Raw genomic sequence first — 18667 nt, 5'->3', positions numbered from 1 at the left:
GTGGTACGAGGGAGCACATAATTAAGCAGTGAGAAGCTGCTTCAGGTCACCTAACCACACATACAGGAACTAATTTCTGACTCTCCCTCCACTATGTTGGAAAGTGACAACATGTGAAGGACTACATTAATAGTTTACACATAACAGCGAATGTTTCTTAAAGGCAAAGAATGACCAGATGGTACTTCTATAAAACGTTACAAGCTTTTAGTTGAGTCGTACATTTTCCCAGGATAACAGAGAGGAGAGAAAGGGTGGAAGGATCGGACTACACAGAGGAGGGACAAACGGTGGAGGGAGGAGATGGGAGAAAGGGGGGGTGGACCTGCAGGCTCGTCTCTTGCACACTGTACTATGTGCATTCAAATCTGTTATGGCATGAAATGATGAATGAAATGAACATACATACAGGATGCCAAATCAGAATGAGAAAAGAGCACTGTATTCAGTGCCCTAAAAGGAAGCATTGTCTCCTAGGGCACATACAGTTTGTAACCATATTGGAAGAGGATCAACACGGTTCAGCTGCATATCGGTTCAATACATGTATGGCCAATGGCATTAAATTCTATAGCCCATAATTTGCTAAAGCTAGACCAAGCTTAACTGCCCTTGTTCTCCATCTGAAAATTTTGAATGTGTGCATGACGGTGGGTTGGATGGATTAGTAACATAATTAGGGGAAAGGGGAATGAAAAAAAGAGAGAGTGGGGAGGGGAAAGAGGAAAGGGGGACAGTTCAGGTAGAATTTGGAAGACACATGGGGACTTTACATATAGAAATATGTTGCAATCAACAACATGGGGCTATTCCTCCAAAAAGCATGCCAATTTCAAATGGTCATTTAGGCCTAGAGGTCCTAGGGCATTCATTTTGAGAATGAGGCAGGACTCTTTTCTCACATTCTCATTGGTCTCACTGTTTGTCCAATGTAATACAAGCCACAAGGGCATAATCACAGTGTAAACTACATATTTTGTTTTACATGTGATCAAATACCTCAACTCTGAATAAATGCCCGCCAGTCTTATGTTAGTCTTAATCAGTCTCATGGTGTTCCATCATTTGTGGACATATTTAACAATGGCCACAATGGGTCTAGCTCGATCCAAGGGGGGGAGTTTTTAATTCCCTGTGAACTAGCATGTCGTATAGTGTTGGGGCTCTCCTGAGGTCAATGACCATTTTTTACATACAACCTGCTTAATTTTTTATGACATTGGAGTGAAATCACAATAATAACTGGGAGGTTGTGATTTCCCTCCACTGGTTGCGCTGGCTCTTTTTTTCAGTCTCTGAAAGAGAAAATAACCCTCCTGTTTAGAGGCTGTATCCTTGGCTACCCTGAGAAGTTCTGGGTCATAGTCCCTGTGTTCAAGTATTCAAGTCTTGTTCGGAGAGCTGTTGCCTGGTTCTCAAAAACATCCAGAGTGCCATTATTCTGTCAGAGTGGTAAAATCTGACCATAAGGAATGGCATTCTATACATGTTCGGATGGAAGCTAAAATAGAGCAGGATGTAGTTCATGGCACTCAATTTCCTAAACCCCCAGCTGGCCATTTCACCTGCCCATATCACAAGGATGTCATCCATAAAATGAACCCTTTCTTGCATGGTATGGCATAGTGCTTCCATCTCAATCAGAGCATGTCAGCATGTCCTCTCCAGTTTGATGGCCAGTGATGAAGCTTTGGAGCGCTGTGTGAACACTCATTTTTTTCTGTGCTGCTACTCCTTACAGAGTGCCACAGTATACTCTCCACTTTGCTGTACTTCTTATAAATATGTGTACATATGTATTTTCAATTTTAAAAATTGTGGTCGTTTAAAAGGAACCTGAGGTAAGAGAGATGTGGAGGCTGCCATGTTTTTTTTTAAATACCAGTTATCTGGCTGTCCTACTCATCAGTGGTCAGTAGTGTCTGAATCACACTACTGAAACAAGCATGCAACTAATCTTGTCGGTTTTTTTTTTTTTTTTTTTGTGAGAAAAATTTGATCTGTGTGCTTGTTCAGGGTCTAAAATTATTATATGCAGTGAATCATCGGACAGCCAGGGCATGTTCATTGTTTAAAAGAAAATAAACATGTCAACCCCCATATGTCTCTCACCTAGGGTTCTCTTTAAATTCATATATCGTTGTACTCTTTTGTCACTTGTTATTTGTGTCTTTCCTACAGAAATTGATAAAAAATAAATATATGACTTTTCTTTCAGGTTTTAAAGGGGTTCTGTATGGCTTTTTAAAAGCAAAAAGTGTGACTTACCTGGGGCTTCTACCAGCCCCCTGCAGACATCTTGTCCTGCGCTGGCCTCAACGATCCTCTTGTTCTCGTCCTGCTGATCACTTCCCAATTAGTCATATAACTAACTAGACAAATTCCACTGCATCTGTGCGGCATCCTTGCTCCCGCTCATGTCTCCAAGAGCTTCCTGCTTGCACAGGAAGCTCCCGGAGACGCGAGCGGGAGTGCAGACGCAGTGCATTTGTATAATTAAAGGGACTCAGAGGAGTGCCAAAATGTGAAAGAATACACTTACCTGGGGCTTCTTTCAGCTCAGGGTAGGCGGCGAGGTCCCGCAGCGTTCTCCTGGCTTCTCTCCTTCAGCCTCTGCCAGCCCTCTTTTTCAGCATCACCCGGCGACACCTGGGCCTGGTGTTGGCTGGCTCTTCCTGATCAATGATTCAATGCGTCATCACACTGGCCGCCATGATGACGCGAAGCAGCCGGTGTGATGAGGCATCGCGTCATTGATCAGGAAGAGACAGCCAACACCAGGCCCAGGTGTCGCCGGGTGAGGCTGAAAACGGGGGACGGCGGATGCTGAAGGAGACGAGCCAGGAGGATGCCACAGTACCTCACCGCCTACCCTGAGATGGAAGAAGCCCCAGGTAAGTGTATTATTTTACATTTGGGCACTCCTCGGAGTCCCTTTAAACGAATATATAGGAAGTGACCCACGGCACAAGAACCAGAGGAACGTTGAGGCTGGCTCGGGACAACATGACTGCAGGGGGCCAGTAGAAGCCCCAGGTAAGTGATACTTTTTGTTTTTAAAATACAATACAGAACCCCTTTAAATGACAACACAAAATTGTTACTGTGATTCTGCTTTTTTCCTTGTTAGGTGTTGGCCAGCAAAAAAATCTAATTGAATTCATAGACCCAGATTCAGAATTATCATTTCAAATCCCATATTCATAACTTTCTGTAAACAACAATTATAACCAAGGATGGGATTTTAGCAGCTAGCAGAAACTACTGGGGATCATGGGAAGTGTAGTCCTATGCCTAACAAGAACACAACACAATACAAGAGGCAGTATCAATTGCCGCCTATAGCACTGTTGTTACTGAATAACAACAGCTCTAGGTATATGATATCATCATGTTATTCAAAACTCTTTATAGCAAGTGCAAAGCTTTATTTCTCAAAAGTTTTAAAGTGAACATAATCAAGAGAGGGCCAGGGAGTAGTGTTGGGCGAACATCTAGATGTTCGGGTTCGGGCCGAACAGGCCGAACATGGCCGCGATGTTCGGGTGTTCGACCCGAACTCCGAACATAATGGAAGTCAATGGGGACCCGAACTTTTGTGCTTTGTAAAGCCTCCTTACATGCTACATACCCCAAATTTACAGGGTATGTGCACCTTGGGAGTGGGTACAAGAGGAAAAAAAATTTTAGCAAAAAGAGGTTATAGTTTTTGAGAAAATCGATTTTAAAGTTTCAAAGGGAAAACTGTCTTTTAAATGCGGGAAATGTCTGTTTTCTTTGCACAGGTAACATGCTTTTTGTCGGCATGCAGTCATAAATGTAATACATATAAGAGGTTCCAGGAAAAGGGACCGGTAACGCTAACCCAGCAGCAGCACACGTGATGGAACAGGAGGAGGGTGGCGCAGGAGGAGAAGGCCACGCTTTGAGACACAACAACCCAGGCCTTGCATGAGGACAAGAAGCATGCGGATAGCATGCTTTGTACCACCATGCAGTCATAAATGTAATAAAGATAAGTGGTTCAATAAACAGGGACCACGCGGCAACGCTAACCCAGCAGCAGCAGACGTGATGGAACAGGAGCAGGCGCAGGAGGAGAAGGCCACGCTTTGTGAGACACAACAACCCAGGCCTTGCATGAGGGCAAGAAGCGTGCGGATAGCATGCTTTGTACCGCCATGCAGTCATAAATGTAATAAAGATAAGTGGTTCAATAAACAGGGACCACGCGGCAACGCTAACCCAGCAGCAGCAGACGTGATGGAACAGGAGCAGGCGCAGGAGGAGAAGGCCACGGTTTTTGAGACACAACAACCCAGGCCTTGCATGAGGGCAAGAAGCGTGCGGATAGCATGCTTTGTACCGCCATGCAGTCATAAATGTAATAAAGATAAGTGGTTCAATAAACAGGGACCACGCGGCAACGCTAACCCAGCAGCAGCAGACGTGATGGAACAGGAGCAGGCGCAGGAGGAGAAGGCCACGCTTTGTGAGACACAACAACCCAGGCCTTGCATGAGGGCAAGAAGCGTGCGGATAGCATGCTTTGTACCGCCATGCAGTCATAAATGTAATAAAGATAAGTGGTTCAATAAACAGGGACCACGCGGCAACGCTAACCCAACAGCAGCAGACGTGATGGAACAGGAGCAGGCGCAGGAGGAGAAGGCCACGGTTTTTGAGACACAACAACCCAGGCCTTGCATGTGGACAAAAAGCGTGCGGATATAGCAGCAATGCTTTTTGCCGCCATGCAGTCATAAATGTAATACAGATGAGAGGTTCAATAAACAGGGCCCGGAAACGCAACACCATCCCAGATGTTCATTGGTCATGTTACTTGGTTGGGGTCCTGGAGTGTTGCGTAGTCATTTCCAATCCAGGATTGATTCATTTTAATTTGAGTCAGACGGTCTGCATTTTCTGTAGAGAGGCGAATACGCCGATCTGTGACAATGCCTCCGGCAGCACTGAAACAGCGTTCCGACATAACGCTGGCTGCCGGGCAAGCCAGCACCTCTATTGCGTACATTGCCAGTTCGTGCCAGGTGTCTAGCTTCGATACCCAATAGTTGAAGGGTGCAGATGGATGGTTCGACACAGCTACGCCATCTGACATGTAGTCCTTGACCATCTTCTCCAGGCGATCGGTGTTGGAGGTGGATCTGCACGCTTGCTGTTCAGTGGGCTGCGGCTGCATGGGTGTCAGAAAATTTTCCCACTCCAAGGACACTGCCGATACCATTCCCTTTTGGGTACTAGCTGCGGCTTGCGTTGTTTGCTGCCCTCCTGGTCGTCCTGGGTTTGCGGAAGTCAGTCTGTCTGCGTACAACTGGCTAGAGGAGGGGGAGGATGTCAATCTCCTCTCTAAAGTCTCCACAAGGGCCTGCTGGTATTCTTCCATTTTGACCTGTCTGACTCTTTCTTCAAGCAGTTTTGGAACATTGTGTTTGTACCGTGGATCCAGAAGGGTATAAACCCAGTAATTGGTGTTGTCCAGAATGCGCACAGTGCGTGGGTCACGTTCAATGCAGTCTAGCATGAATTGAGCCATGTGTGCCAGAGTCCTACCAGAATCCTCATCATCCTCTTGTGAGCGTTGTGATAGTTGTTGTGATGCATCATAGTCGTCACCTTCCTCCTGGTCTGCTTCTGCTGACCATTCGCGTTGAATTGTGGAAGTCCAACGTGCACCGCTCTGGCCCTCGTCAGTGGTGGCATGAAATTCCTGCTCCAACTCCAGCTGTTCCTCCTCCTCTTCTTCGTCATAGCTGCTGGGGCCAGCGTTCCCTGAGGCGGATGGCCTGATGTTGGTACTATCACGCTGATCGTTTTCTCCTTCAGATTCCCCCAGTTGCATCATGACAGCTGTTTCCTTGATTTTTAACATCGACCTCTTCAGTAAACACAGCAGTGGTATGGTAATGCTGACTGAAGAGTTGTCACTGCTCACAAGCAACGTGGATTGCTCAAAATTTTGGAGGACTTGGCAGAGGTCCAACATGTTGGCCCAATCGGATCCACAGAAGCTTGGCAGCTGGCCGGATGCGCCTCGGTACTGCGCCGTCATGTACTGGACCACTGCACTCTTCTGCTCGCAAAAGCGGGCTAGCATGTGCAGCGTAGAATTCCAGCGCGTAGGGACATCACACAGCAAGCGATGGTGGGGGAGATTGAAGCGCTCCTGCATCTTGGCGAGTGCCCCCGAAGCAGTACTGGAATTTCTACAATGTTTGGACACTCGACGCACCTTCAACAGCAGATCGGGCACGCCTGGGTATGTCCTCAGGAACCGCTGAACTACTAGGTTCATCACGTGCGCCAGGCAAGGGATGTGTGTCAGCTTAGCCAACCTTAAAGCGCGAATGAGATTACTCCCATTATCACACACAACCATGCCCGGTTTCAGGTCCAGCGGTGCCAGCCACAAATCCGTCTGTTCCTTTATTCCCCTCCAAATTTCCTCCCCTGTGTGCTGCTTATCCCCAAGGCAGATTAGCTTCAGCAACGCTTGCTGACGCATGCCAACAGCTGTGCTGCACTGCTTCCACGATCCTACTGCTGCTGGGTTAGCGTTTCCGGATGAGGTACAGCTTTGAGATGCGTTGGAGGAGAAGGAGTCAGAGAGGTAGGTGCTGCTGTTATCCAGTGGGAGGGACGGCGGTGCAGCTGTTTGTGGCGTGGGCAACACCCGTGCCGTAGCAGGTGAGGAATCGCTGCCAGGCTCCACAAGGTTCACCCAGTGCGCGGTAAGGGAGATGTATCGACCCTGGCCGAACGCACTCGTCCAGGTGTCAGTGGTGAGGTGAACCTTGCAGGCAACGGCATTCTTCAAGCTTCGGGTTATTTTGCTGACCACGTGCTCATGCAACTCAGGCACTGCAGAGCGTGCAAAGTGGTAGCGGCTGGGAACCACGTAACGTGGGATGGCCACTGACATCATGCCCTTGAAGCTGTTTGTCTCCACCAATCGATATGGCAGCATTTCGCAGGCCAGAAGCTTGGCTATGCTGGCTGTTACTGCCACGGCCCGGGGGTCATTTGCTGGCAATTTCCTCTTGCGCTCAAACATCTCCGACACAGACAACTGAACCGTAGCGCTGCACACGGAAGGGCTGTTGGTTGTTGTGTTTGATGAACACTGGGAGACCTCAAGAGCACTACTCCGGAAAGTGACAGTGTCAGCGTCGTCTGATGTTTGTGAATGTTGTGAACCACGCAATGGCTGGGCTACTGCTGCTGCTGAGGCGGGTCTGGTGAACCCAAGGGAGGCAGTGTTGTTTCTGGTACCCTGTCCTGACGCGTTTGCCCAAAGAGTGGGATGTTTGGATAGCATGTGACGGCTCATGCTGGTGGTGGAGAGGTTGTTAATATTTTTCCCCCTGCTCAGGCGGGTCTTGCACACCTTGCAAATCGCCATGGTAACATCCTCAGTGCAGTCTTCAAAGAAAGCCCAGACTTTGGAGCACCTGCCTCCTTGCTGGCGATTTCTGTTTGCTCCTCTTTTGCCTCTCACTTGAACTTCCACGCTTGTGGTGCCTGAAATTGCGCGCCGCCTACCTTGTGGCACAAGGCGAACTCGTGCAGCAGTGGGTTCTTCAACAGACTCATCTGTGCTGCTGCTACGACGGCGATGTTCTCGTTCACAAACAAAATCTGGGTCTCTGTCCACATTGTCCATACCCTCCTCTTCCATCTCCTCAAACTCGTCATATGTCATTGTGGGCCACCGCCGTGGAGTAGAGCTCCCCACAACAACCTCTGCGCAGCACACTCCAACGTCGTCTTCCAGATCTTGTCGGCCGACCTCCTGCAATTGCAACCCCTCCTGGCCAAATTGCTCTGGGATTTGGGTTTCCGAGTCCTCTTCGGACTCGCCTTGTATTTCAGTGCGCGGTGCATTTCCCACAGTTAACGGTTGTGAATCCAGGCACAACATTTCTGGCTGTTCCTCCATTGACCTTTGAAAGGTGGAAGTTTGTTGGGCTGGGAATAGCTCCTGCGAATACCCCATTGTGTCCTGAGGTAATTCATCGGACTGGTTATCTGGCAGTTGTGTGCGTGGTGTCGCTGCCGGTTGTGTCAGCTTTGTGCCCACTGGCTCCTTGTAACTGGCTGAGGACTCGGACCTCGTGCGTGATGTGCTGGTGCTGCTTAACCCACTGCTGGACGCTTGAGAGGTCATCCAAGTAATTATCTGGTCCTGTTCTTTTGGATTTGTGAGGGTTGTTGTCCTGGACAACATGGGCGGTATTGAGTGGGTTTTCTTGGGTGCTCCCCTGTGGCCTGTACGTGAACCGTCAGGGGAAACACCTCTTCCCTTGCCCCTCCCTCTTTCACCGGATTTCTTCCTCATTTCACTTATCCTTACAGTACACGCTGACTGGCAGCAGTACAGTGGCAGTACAGAAATGCTATACAGTACCACTATTCCCAGCAGCGACACAGAGCACAATGCTATACAGTGACGGGTGAGCGGTGTACCACTATTCCCAGCAGCGACACAGAGCACAATGCTATACAGTGACGGGTGAGCGGTGTACCACTATTCCCAGCAGCGACACAGAGCACAATGCTATACAGTGGCGGGTGAGCGGTGTACTACTGTTCCCAGCAGACACAGAACAGTACACAGAATGCTATATAGTGTGGCTGAACGAGCGGTGTACTACTGTTCCCAGCAGACACAGAACAGTACACAGAATGCTATATAGTGTGGCTGAACGAGCGGTGTACCACTGTTCCCAGCAGACACAGAACAGTACACAGAATGCTATATAGTGTGGCTGAACGAGCGGTGTACTACTGTTCCCAGCAGACACAGAACAGTACACAGAATGCTATATAGTGTGGCTGAACGAGCGGTGTACCACTGTTCCCAGCAGACACAGAACAGTACACAGAATGCTATATAGTGTGGCTGAACGAGCGGTGTACTACTGTTCCCAGCAGACACAGAACAGTACACAGAATGCTATATAGTGTGGCTGAACGAGCGGTGTACCACTGTTCCCAGCAGACACAGAACAGTACACAGAATGCTATATAGTGTGGCTGAACGAGCGGTGTACTACTGTTCCCAGCAGACACAGAACAGTACACAGAATGCTATATAGTGTGGCTGAACGAGCGGTGTACCACTATTCCCAGCAGACACAGAGTGGCAGTAAACAGAATGCTATATAGTGTGGCTGAGCGAGGTACACAGAGTGGCAGTAAACAGAATGCTATATAGTGTGGCTGAACGAGCGGTGTACTACTGTTCCCAGCAGTGACACACAATGACTGGGGGGGACCCTGGCTAGCGTGGCTGGAGCGCGAACTACCCTGCCTGCCTACCCAAAGCTAAACCCACAGACAAATGGCGGAGATATGACGTGGTTCGGGTATTTATTTACCCGAACCACGTGACCGTTCGGCCAATCAGAGCGCGTTCGGGTCCGAACCACGTGACCCGTTCGGCCAATCACAGCGCTAGCCGAACGTTCGGGGAACGTTCGGCCATGCGCTCTTAGTTCGGCCATATGGCCGAACGGTTTGGCCGAGCACCGTCAGGTGTTCGGCCGAACTCGAACATCACCCGAACAGGGTGATGTTCTGCAGAACCCGAACAGTGGCGAACACTGTTCGCCCATCACTACCAGGGAGGTGCATGGGAAACATACAGTAAAAAACAAAACAGTAATATAAAACCTCCTAGAGATTCTAATTTTTTTATGTTATCCTAAACTAAAATAAATAAATGGGAGGAGAGCCTCTTTATTGTGACTATGATATTAAAGTTTTCATAGAAATATGATGGTATTGCTGTGTGTTTTACATTACTGATCCCTGAATATCATCTTTTGTCTTTTCACTGTCATAATACCAGATGGCTTTTTCAAACACAGATTTGGCCTCTACACTTAATCACTTGCTTACTTGCATTTTGAAATTGCTGCAAAATGCTTCATTTGTTTTTATTTTGCAAAGTTAGTGTAAAAACTCGGTAGGTTTCTAGTAGTTCTTTTGGATATGTATCATTTGGGAAATAACAGTTGGAGTCAGGCATTTGAGTTTCAGATCACTTGGGCACTATTTGTTTTGGGTGATGATCTTTTAAGCTTGTGCTTCTTACACCATTCCCTGGTGTTCAATTCTTAACCCCTGTGTTGAGTTTTAGCAACTGATACCCCACTAAAGTCTAGATTTAGCTTTTGTTTAAATGCGTTACAAACCTGAATGGAAGAACAGGTGATGACCACAGTGTGCAGCAATACAGATATATATACAGGAATAATATACAACAATCGCGGTACAAAAGGGAGCAGGCAGAAATCACAGTCAAACGTAATGCAAGTCAAGCAACAAACCAATCAAAGTACAGAGGAGCAGGAAGGAATCACAATCAGACAAAGTATACAGGGTTCAGCAAGAGAAAGGCAAATATAATCTCAGGGCAAGGAATAGGTCAGGTAGCAGGTTGTCCAGAAGCTCAAGGCTGCAAAGAACTGCTAAGGTCTGGCAACCAGAAGGAGGAAAAGGAAGTTCTTATATAGTCCAGGTAGCAAACAGGATGCATGTGGGAATTGCTGAAGAGCTGCTCACTAGTGTTGGGCGAACACCTAGATGTTCGGGTTCGTGAACGTTCGCCGAACATCGCCGCGATGTTCGGGTGTTCGCGCCGAACTCCGAACATAATGGAAGTCAATGGGGACCCGAACTTTCGTGCTTTGTAAAGCTTCCTTACATGCTACATACCCCAAATTTGCAGGGTATGTGGACCTTGGGAGTGGGTACAAGAGGAAAAAAAATATTTGAAAAAGAGCTTATAGTTTTTGAGAAAATTGATTGTAAAGTTTCAAAGGAAAAACTGTCTTTTAAATGTGGAAAATGTCATGTTTCTTTGCACAGGTAACATGCTTTTTTTCGCCATGCAGTCATAAATGTAATACAGAGAAGAGGTTCCACGAAAAGGGATCGGTAACGCTAACCCAGCACCAGCAGCAGCAGACGTGATGGAACAGGAGGAGGTGCAGGAGGAGAAGGCCACGCTTTGTGAGACACAACAACCCAGGCCTTGCATGAGGACAAGAAGCGTGCGGATAGCATGCTTTGTACCGCCATGCAGTCATAAATGTAATAAAGATAAGTGGTTCAATAAACAGGGACCACACGGCACCGCTAACCCAGCAGCAGCAGACGTGATGGAACAGGAGGAGGTGCAGGAGGAGAAGGCCACGCTTTGTGAGACACAACAACCCAGGCCTTGCATGAGGACAAGAAGCGTGCGGATAGCAAGTTTTGTACCGCCATGCAGTCATAAATGTAATAAAGATAAGTGGTTCAATAAACAGGGACCACGCGGCAACGCTAACCCAGCAGCAGCAGACGTGATGGAACAGGAGGAGGCGCAGGAGGAGAAGGCCACGCTTTGTGAGACACAACAACCCAGGCCTTGCATGAGGACAAAAAGCGTGCGGATATAGCAGCAATGCTTTTTGCCGCCATGTAGTCATAAATGTAATACAGATGAGAGGTTCAATAAACAGGGCCCGGAAACGCTACACCATCCCAGATGTTCATTGGTCATGTTACTTGGTTGGGGTCCTGGAGTGTTGCGTAGTCATTTCCAATCCAGGATTGATTCATTTTAATTTGAGTCCGACGGTTTGCATTTTCTGTGGAGAGGCGGATACGCCGATCTGTGACGATGCCTCCGGCAGCACTGAAACAGCGTTCCGACATAACGCTGGCTGCCGGGCAAGCCAGCACCTCTATTGCGTACATTGCCAGTTCGTGCCAGGTGTCTAGCTTCGATACCCAATAGTTGAAGGGTGCAGATAAGTTGTTCGACACAGCTACGTCATCTGACATGTAGTCCTTGACCATCTTCTCCAGGCGATCGGTGTTGGAGGTGGATCTGCACGCTTGCTGTTCAGTGGGCTGCTGCTGCATGGGTGTCAGAAAATGTTCCCACTCCAAGGACACTGCCGATACCATTCCCTTTTGGGCACTAGTTGCGGCTTGCGTTGTTTGCTGCCCTCCTGGTCGTCCTGGGTTTGCGGAAGTCAGTCTGTCGGCGTACAACTGGCTAGAGGAGGGGGAGGATGTCAATCTCCTCTCTAAAATCTCCACAAGGGCCTGCTGGTATTCTTCCATTTTGACCTGTCTGACTCTTTCTTCAAGCAGTTTTGGAACATTGTGTTTGTACCGTGGATCCAGAAGGGTATAAACCCAGTAATTGGTGTTGTCCAAAATGCGCACAATGCGTGGGTCACGTTCAATGCAGTCTAGCATGAATTGAGCCATGTGTGCCAGAGTCCTACCAGAATCCTCTTTATCCTCTTGTGAGCGTTGTGATAGTTGTTGTGATGCATCATAGTCGTCACCTTCCTCCTGGTCTGCTTCTGCTGACCATTCGCGCTTAATTGTGGAAGTCCAACGTGCACCGCTCTGGCCCTCGTCAGTGGTGGCATGAAATTCCTGCTCCAACTCCAGCTGTTCCTCCTCCTCCTCTTCGTCATAGCTGCTGGGGTCAGCGTTCCCTGAGGCGGATGGCCTGATGTTGGTACCATCACGCTGATCGTTTTCTCCTTCAGATTCCCCCAGTTGCATCATGACAGCTGTTTCCTTGATTTTCAACATTGACCTCTTCAGTAAACACAGCAGTGGTATGGTAATGCTGACTGAAGAGTTGTCACTGCTCACAAGCAACGTGGATTGCTCAAAATTTTGGAGGACTTGGCAAAGGTCCAACATGTTGGCCCAATCGGATCCACAGAAGCTTGGCAGCTGTCCGAATGCGCCTCGGTACTGCGCCGTCATGTACTGGACCACTGCACTCTTCTGCTCACAAAAGCGGGCTAGCATGTGCAGCGTAGAATTCCAGCGCGTAGGGACATCACACAGCAAGCGATGGTGGGGGAGATTGAAGCGCTCCTGCATCTTGGCGAGTGCCCCCGAAGCAGTACTGGAATTTCTACAATGTTTGGCCACTCGACGCACCTTCAACAGAAGATCGGCCACGCCTGGGTATGTCCTCAGGAACCGCTGAACTACTAGGTTCATCACGTGCGCCAGGCAAGGGATGTGTGTCAGCTTAGCCAACCTTAAAGCGCGAATGAGATTACTCCCATTATCACACACAACCATGCCCGGTTTCAGGTCCAGCGGTGCCAGCCACAAATCCGTCTGTTCCTTTATTCCCTTCCAAATTTCCTCCCCTGTGTGCCGCTTATCCCCAAGGCAGATCAGCTTCAGCAACGCTTGCTGACGCATGCCAACAGCTGTGCTGCACTGCTTCCACGATCCTACTGCTGCTGGGTTAGCGTTTCCGGATGAGGTACAGCTTTGAGATGCGTTGGAGGAGAAGGAGTCAGAGAGGTAGGTGCTGCTGTTGTTATCCAGTGGGAGGGATGGCGGTGCAGCTGTTTGCGGCATGGGCAACACCCGCGCCGTAGCAGGTGTGGAATCGCTGCCAGGCTCCACAAGGTTCACCCAGTGCGCGGTAAGGGAGATGTATTGACCCTGGCCGAACGCACTCGTCCAGGTGTCAGTGGTGAGGTGAACCTTGCAGGCAACGGCATTCTTCAAGCTTCGGGTTATTTTGCTGACCACGTGCTCATGCAACTCAGGCACTGCAGAGCGCGCAAAGTGGTAGCGGCTGGGAACCACGTAACGTGGGATGGCCACTGACATCATGCCCTTGAAGCTGTTTGTCTCCACCACTCGATATGGCAGCATTTCGCAGGCCAGAAGCTTGGCTATGCTGGCTGTTACTGCCACGGCCCGGGGGTCATTTGCTGGCAATTTCCTCTTGCGCTCAAACATCTCCGACACAGACAACTGAACCGTAGCGCTGCACACGGAAGGGCTGTTGGTTGTTGTGTTTGATGAAGACTGGGAGACCTCAAGAGCACTACTCCGGAAAGTGACAGTGTCAGCGTCGTCTGATGTTTGTGAATGTTGTGAACCACGCAATGGCTGGGCTACCGCTGCTGCTGAGGCGGGTCTGGTGGTGAGTCTGGTGAACCCAAGGGAGGCAGTGTTGCTGGTACCCTGTCCTGCCGAGTTTGCCCACAGAGTGGGATGTTTGGATAGCATGTGGCGGCTCATGCTGGTGGTGGAGAGGTTGTTAATACTTTTCCCCCTGCTCAGGCGGGTCTTGCACACCTTGCAAATCGCCATGGTAACATCCTCAGTGCAGTCTTCAAAGAAAGCCCAGACTTTGGAGCACCTGCCTTGCTGGCGATTTCTGTTTGCTCCTCTTTTGCCTCTCACTTGAACTTCCACGCTTGTGGTGCCTGAAATTGCGCGCCGCCTACCTTGTGGCACAAGGCGAACTCGTGCAGCAGTGGGTTCTTCAACAGACTCATCTGTGCTGCTGCTACGACGGCGATGTTCTCGTTCACAAACAAAATCTGGGTCTCTGTCCACATTGTCCATACCCTCCTCTTCCATCTCCTCAAACTCGTCATATGTCATTGTGGGGGGCCGCCGCCGTGGAGTAGAGCTCCCCAGAACAACCTCTGCGCAGCTCACTCCAACGTCGTCTTCCAGATCTTGTCGGCCAACCTCCTGCAATTGCAACCCCTCCTGCCCAACTTGCTCTGGGATTTGGGTTTCCGAGTCCTCCTCGGACTCGCCTTGTATTTCAGTGCGCGGTGCATTTCCCACAGTTAATGGTTGTGAATCCGGGCACAACATTTCTGGCTGTTCCTCCATTGACCTTTGAAAGGTGGAAGTTTGTTGGGCTGGGAATAGCTCCTGCGAATACCCCATTGTGTCCTGAGGTAATTCATCGGACTGGTTATCTGGCAGTTGTGTGCGTGGTGTCGCTGCCGGTTGTGTCAGCTTTGTGCCCACTGGCTCCTTGTAACTGGCTGAGGACTCGGACCTCGTGCGTGATGTGCTGGTGCTGCTTAACCCACTGCTGGACGCTTGAGAGGTCATCCAAGTAATTATCTGGTCCTGTTCTTTTGGATTTGTGAGGGTTGTTGTCCTGGACAACATGGGCGTAATTGAGTGGGTTTTCTTGGGTGCTCCCCTGTGGCCTGTACGTGAACCGTCAGGGGAAACACCTCTTCCCTTGCCCCTCCCTCTTTCACCGGATTTCTTCCTCATTTCACTTATCCTTACAGTACACGCTGACTGGCAGCAGTACAGTGGCAGTACAGAAATGCTATACAGTACCACTATTCCCAGCAGCGACACAGAGCACAATGCTATACAGTGGCGGGTGAGTGGTGTACCACTATTCCCAGCAGTGACACAGAGCACAATGCTATACAGTGGCGGGTGAGCGGTGTACCACTATTCCCAGCAGTGACACAGAGCACAATGCTATACAGTGGCGGGTGAGCGGTGTACTACTATTCCCAGAAGACACAGAGTGGCAGTAAACAGAATGCTATATAGTGTGGCTGAGCGAGGTACACAGAGTGGCAGTAAACAGAATGCTATATAGTGTGGCTGAGCGAGCGGTGTACTACTATTCCCAGCAGACACAGAACAGTAAACAGAATGCTATATAGTGTGGCTAAGAGGTGTACCACTATTCCCAGCAGCGACACACAGCACAATGCTATACAGTGGCGGGTGAGCGGTGTACCACTATTCCCAGCAGCGACACAGAGCACAATGCTATACAATGGCGGGTGAGCGGTGTACCACTATTCCCAGCAGCGACACAGAGCACAATGCTATACAGTGGCGGGTAAGCGGTGTACCACTATTCCCAGCAGCGACACAGAGCACAATGCTATACAGTGGCGGGTGAGCGGTGTACTACTATTCCCAGAAGACACAGAGTGGCAGTAAACAGAATGCTATATAGTGTGGCTGAGCGAGGTACACAGAGTGGCAGTAAACAGAATGCTATATAGTGTGGCTGAGCGAGCGGTGTACTACTATTCCCAGCAGACACAGAACAGTAAACAGAATGCTATATAGTGTGGCTGAGCGGTGTACCACTATTCCCAGCAGCGACACACAGCACAATGCTATACAGTGGCGGGTGAGCGGCGTACCACTATTCCCAGCAGCGACACAGAGCACAATGCTATACAGTGGCGGGTGAGCGGTGTACCACTATTCCCAGCAGCGACACAGAGCACAATGCTATACAGTGGCGGGTGAGCAGTGTACTACTATTCCCAGAAGACACAGAGTGGCAGTAAACAGAATGCTATATAGTGTGGCTGAGCGAGGTACACAGAGTGGCAGTAAACAGAATGCTATATAGTGTGGCTGAGCGAGCGGTGTACTACTATTCCCAGCAGACACAGAACAGTAAACAGAATGCTATATAGTGTGGCTAAGCGGTGTACCACTATTCCCAGCAGCGACACACAGCACAATGCTATACAGTGGCGGGTGAGCGGTGTACCACTATTCCCAGCAGCGACACAGAGCACAATGCTATACAATGGCGGGTGAGCGGTGTACCACTATTCCCAGCAGCGACACAGAGCACAATGCTATACAGTGGCGGGTGAGCGGTGTACCACTATTCCCAGCAGCGACACAGAGCACAATGCTATACAGTGGCGGGTGAGCGGTGTACTACTATTCCCAGAAGACACAGAGTGGCAGTAAACAGAATGCTATATAGTGTGGCTGAGCGAGGTACACAGAGTGGCAGTAAACAGAATGCTATATAGTGTGGCTGAGCGAGCGGTGTACTACTATTCCCAGCAGACACAGAACAGTAAACAGAATGCTATATAGTGTGGCTGAGCGGTGTACCACTATTCCCAGCAGCGACACACAGCACAATGCTATACAGTGGCGGGTGAGCGGCGTACCACTATTCCCAGCAGCGACACAGAGCACAATGCTATACAGTGGCGGGTGAGCGGTGTACCACTATTCTCAGCAGCGACACAGAGCACAATGCTATACAGTGGCGGGTGAGCAGTGTACTACTATTCCCAGAAGACACAGAGTGGCAGTAAACAGAATGCTATATAGTGTGGCTGAGCGAGGTACACAGAGTGGCAGTAAACAGAATGCTATATAGTGTGGCTGAGCGAGCGGTGTACTACTATTCCCAGCAGACACAGAACAGTAAACACAATGCTATATAGTGTGGCTGAGCGGTGTACCACTATTCCCAGCAGCGACACACAGCACAATGCTATACAGTGGCGGGTGAGCGGCGTACCACTATTCCCAGCAGCGACACAGAGCACAATGCTATACAGTGGCGGGTGAGCGGTGTACCACTATTCCCAGCAGCGACACAGAGCACAATGCTATACAGTGGCGGGTGAGCAGTGTACTACTATTCCCAGAAGACACAGAGTGGCAGTAAACAGAATGCTATATAGTGTGGCTGAGCGAGGTACACAGAGTGGCAGTAAACAGAATGCTATATAGTGTGGCTGAGCGAGCGGTGTACTACTATTCCCAGCAGACACAGAACAGTAAACAGAATGCTATATAGTGTGGCTGAGCGGTGTACCACTATTCCCAGCAGCGACACACAGCACAATGCTATACAGTGGCGAGTGAGCGGTGTACCACTATTCCCAGCAGCGACACAGAGCACAATGCTATACAATGGCGGGTGAGCGGTGTACCACTATTCCCAGCAGCGACACAGAGCACAATGCTATACAGTGGCGGGTGAGCGGTGTACCACTATTCCCAGCAGCGACACAGAGCACAATGCTATACAGTGGCGGGTGAGCGGTGTACTACTATTCCCAGAAGACACAGAGTGGCAGTAAACAGAATGCTATATAGTGTGGCTGAGCGAGGTACACAGAGTGGCAGTAAACAGAATGCTATATAGTGTGGCTGAGCGAGCGGTGTACTACTATTCCCAGCAGACACAGAACAGTAAACACAATGCTATATAGTGTGGCTGAGCGGTGTACCACTATTCCCAGCAGCGACACACAGCACAATGCTATACAGTGGCGGGTGAGCGGTGTACCACTATTCCCAGCAGCGACACAGAGCACAATGCTATACAGTGGCGGGTGAGCGGTGTACCACTATTCCCAGCAGCGACACAGAGCACAATGCTATACAATGGCGGGTGAGCGGTGTACCACTATTCCCAGCAGCGACACAGAGCACAATGCTATACAGTGGTGGGTGAGCGGTGTACCACTATTCCCAGCAGCGACACAGAGCACAATGCTATACAGTGGCGGGTGAGCGGTGTACTACTATTCCCAGAAGACACAGAGTGGCAGTAAACAGAATGCTATATAGTGTGGCTGAGCGAGGTACACAGAGTGGCAGTAAACAGAATGCTATATAGTGTGGCTGAGCGAGCGGTGTACTACTATTCCCAGCAGACACAGAACAGTAAACACAATGCTATATAGTGTGGCTGAGCGGTGTACCACTATTCCCAGCAGCGACACACAGCACAATGCTATACAGTGGCGGGTGAGCGGTGTACCACTATTCCCAGCAGCGACACAGAGCACAATGCTATACAGTGGCGGGTGAGCGGTGTACCACTATTCCCAGCAGCGACACAGAGCACAATGCTATACAGTGGCGGGTGAGCGGTGTACTACTATTCCCAGCAGACACAGAGTGGCAGTAAACAGAATGCTATATAGTGTGGCTGAGCGAGCGGTGTACTACTATTCCCAGCAGACACAGAACAGTAAACAGAATGCTATATAGTGTGGCTGAGCGAGGTACACAGAGTGGCAGT

Source organism: Hyperolius riggenbachi, chromosome 4 (genome assembly GCF_040937935.1).
Source record: "Hyperolius riggenbachi isolate aHypRig1 chromosome 4, aHypRig1.pri, whole genome shotgun sequence".
NCBI lineage: Eukaryota > Metazoa > Chordata > Amphibia > Anura > Hyperoliidae > Hyperolius > Hyperolius riggenbachi.
This window is presented reverse-complemented; position numbering follows the sequence as displayed.